This window comes from Chelonoidis abingdonii, chromosome 4, assembly GCF_003597395.2.
Source record: "Chelonoidis abingdonii isolate Lonesome George chromosome 4, CheloAbing_2.0, whole genome shotgun sequence".
NCBI classification, from domain to species: Eukaryota; Metazoa; Chordata; order Testudines; family Testudinidae; genus Chelonoidis; species Chelonoidis abingdonii.
The window spans coordinates 8,717,050-8,720,857 of NC_133772.1; positions in this window are offsets into that span (position 1 = coordinate 8,717,050).

Sequence of the window (3,808 nt, forward strand, 5' to 3'; positions counted from 1 at the left end):
GCCTGGGGCCGGGGCTGGGGGGTCCTGCTCCCCGCCCTTGCCCACAGCAGGCGGCGCAGGTCGGGGTTTGGTTCTAGACGCGCTGTTCGCTACTTGCCCGGGAACCCCCGGGCTGGGGGGATGGGCCATGGGCCGGGGTCCGAGCTGCCCGGAGCGCCAAGTGTGACCCGGAGATCCCTCCCCTGCAGTGTGTTTGCATGTTCAGCAGCCCGGCTTGGGGCTGGCAGGTTGTCCCCCTCAGCCTCCTTGGAGTCAGAATTGTTTCGCTCTCTGGGAAACACGCAGCACATGCCTGGTGTGCAGACCGAATCCCTTCCAGCAAAGCGCCCAGGGCTGCCTGCCTTCCTCGGGCCCCTAGTGCGGCTGCTGGGCCCTAAACTTGGTGGCAGGGGAGGTAAGGCTGAGTCCCTCTGAACAGAGGGAGAATCCCGAATCTGTCATGTGAGCCTTTGGGGGCTTATTAGCTACAGCTCTGTTGAGAACTACCCACTCATAGTCTGGAAAAATAGACTCGTTTAAAAACCTAGAGAGCTTCATGCAGCTTGTTTTTTCAGTTTTGTCTTAATTTAGTTCAGTTTGGAACAGCCTTTGTTTGCAAGTAGCGGGGTAGATTAAGAAGGAAAATCTATGCACCCGTATGCTGCTGTTTGGATGTAGTTTGTTGGTTCCATCATTTAAAGAAAGTACTGTAATACGCAATCCCAATTTTATGGTAATTTTATGTTTGGTTTGGGAACGATTAGGTGTGTAATTTGGGCTACCTTTAGTTTACCAACCTGTTCGTTCACAGACGTGCTAAAACTGCATCTTTATGTTGTCATCCATTTTGGCACAGTTAGATGGAATGAGGATGGCAAAACTCATGTAATATGTATGGTGGTTGTTTCCTTATCTGTACCCCTTTTTGAATGACCTACGTGATAGTACATATATGACACTAGTACTGTATGTCCCTGGAAGATGACAATCTTGGCCTTGTAGTTAAACAGACACTGAAAACTTTCTTGGCTAGTCTTCTCAAATAATTTTGTCTCTGGTAGTTATAATGTGAATGCCAAGCAGCAATTTGGAGAACTTAACTTCATTTGAATCCTGATTACTACTTGGTTTCTTTCTAGAAGAATCTGCATATGCTTGTTAGAGATGCTATGTCCATTCGTATAATATTTCCATGCCCAATTAAAATTGGGATACACAATGCAATTTATTTCTAAACTTGATTAAAACTGAAAGTTAGCATATGTTTTAAAACTTTCTGGTTTTTAGATATTTAAATTACCATTTTAAAAGCAGTTTCTACAAATAGTTACTTTGGTTTGGTTATAAGGAACACTATCTTGGGGACACAGTCATGAAAGGGCCCATTTTCCGGTTTTACAACTGTTTAAAAAGTGCTCATTTAAATGAAATCTAATGCAACTTTTTGTAAAAGGCTATTTATTTTCATCAGTATTAAACAATAAGAAATGATGTAGGGCTGTCAAGCAGTTAAAAAAATTAATCAGGATTAACTGTGCTGTTAAACAATAATAGAATGCCATTTAAATATTTGGATGTTTTTCTACATTTTTTAATATATCGATTTAAATTACAAAACAATACAAAGTGCATTGCTCACTTTATTTTGATTATAAATATTTGCACTGTAGATAAATACTATTTCTTGTGTTTCACCTAATACAAGTACTGTAGTGCAATTCCTTTATCATGAAAGTTAAATTTACAGATATTGAATTGTTTTATTTTTGAATATAGTTTTTTTTGTACACAACATAAAACTTTAGAGCCTACAAGTCCATGAAGTCCTACTTCAGCCAGTGGCTCAGACAAACAAGTTTGGTTACAATTGGCAGGAGATAATGCTACCTGCTTCTTGGTTACAATGTCACTTGAAAGTGAGAACAGGCATTTGCATGGCACTATTGTGGGAGGAGAGGGATAGCTCAATGGTTTGATCATTGGCCTGCTAAACCCAGGTTGTGAGTTCAGTCCTTGAGGGGGCCATTTAGGGATCTGGGGCACAAATCTGGCTGGGGATTGGTCCTGCTTTGAGCAGGTGGTTGGACTAGATGACCTCCTGAGGTCCCTTCCAACCCTGATATTCCATGATTGTCGCTGGCATCGCAAGATATTTACATGCCAAATGTGCTGAAGATTCATATATCCCTTCATGCTTCAGCTGTCATTCCAGAGGTCACACATCCTTCCAGATGACAGGTTCTGCTCAATAATAATGAAAAGCAGTGCAGCCCAACACATGTTCATTTTCATCATTTAAGTCAGAGGCCACCAGCAGAAGGTTGATTTTCTTTTTTGGTGGTTCAGGTTCTGTAGTTTGTGCATCTGAGTGTTGCTCTTTTAAGACTTCTGAAAGCATGTTCCACACCTCCTCCCTCTCAGATTTTGGACTGCACTTCAGATTCTTAAACCTTGAGTCAAGTGCTGTAGCTATTTTTAGAAATCTCACATTGGTACCTTCTTTGCATTTTGTCAAATCTGCTCTGAAAGTGTTCTTAAAACGAATATGTGGTGGGTCATCATCTGAGACTGCTGTAACATGAAATATATGGCAGAATGCGGGTAAAACAGAGCAGGAGACATACAATTCTCCCCCAGGGAATTCAGTCACAAATTTAATTAACACATTTTTAAAACAAGCATCATCAGCATCAAAATGTCTTCTGGAATGGTGGTCAAAGCATGAAGGGGCACATGAATGTTTAGCATTTCTGTGGCACGTAAATACCTTGCAATGCCAGCTACAAAAGTGCTATGTGGATGCCTGTTCTCACTTTCGGGTGACATTATAAATACGAATCAGGCAGCAGTATCTTCCGTAAATGTAAATAAACTTGTTTGGCTTAGTAATTGACTGAACAAGAAGTAGGACTGAGTGGATTTGTAGGCTCTAAAGTTCTACATTGTTTTGTTTTTGAGTGCAGTTACTTAACAAAAAAATCTGCATTTGTAAGTTACACTTTCACAGTAGAGATTTCACTACAATACTTGTATGAGGTGAATTGAAAAATGCTATCTTTGCACTGTAAAAATGATAAAATATCTGTAATTAAAAATAATATGAAGTGAGCACTGTACACTTTATATTCTGTGTTGTAATAGGAATCAATATATTTGAAAATGTAGAAAAACATACTAAATATTTAGTAAGTTTTCATTGGTATTCTGTTTAACAGTGTGATTAATCACAATTAATTTTAATCAGTTAATATTTTTGAGTTAAATCACTTTAAATCACGTTTACTGCAATTAATTGACAGCCCTAAAATGTTGTCATTCTTTTCATCACTGAAACTTTTCAGACATTTGTGTTCACAACTCAAGCTGCTGCTTTTTAATAAAACTTGGTTTGGCCTTTGTCTTTAATAAGAATGAGTGCTTTGAGCATGTTTGAAGAATTTTAGATTAGAAACTTCATTAGATATTTGTATATGGTGTGCACATGGTATGTAATACGTACTGAGATGCAGAGCTCCAGCTGCATACATATGATCTAAAAAGTAGTAGCTCTCAACCCGGGGTATCCCCTGGGGGTACATCAGCTCATCTAGATAGTTGTCTAGTTTTACAACAGGCTACATAAAATCACTAGCAAAGTTAGTACAGACTAAAATTTCATACAATGACTTGTTTATACTGCTCTGTATACTGTACACTGAAATGTAAGTATAATATTTATATTCAATTGATTTATTTTATAATTGTATGGTAAAAATGAGAAAACAAGCAAGTTTTCTGTAATGTGCTGTGACATTTTTGTCTGATTTTGTAAGCAAGTAGTTTTTAAGTG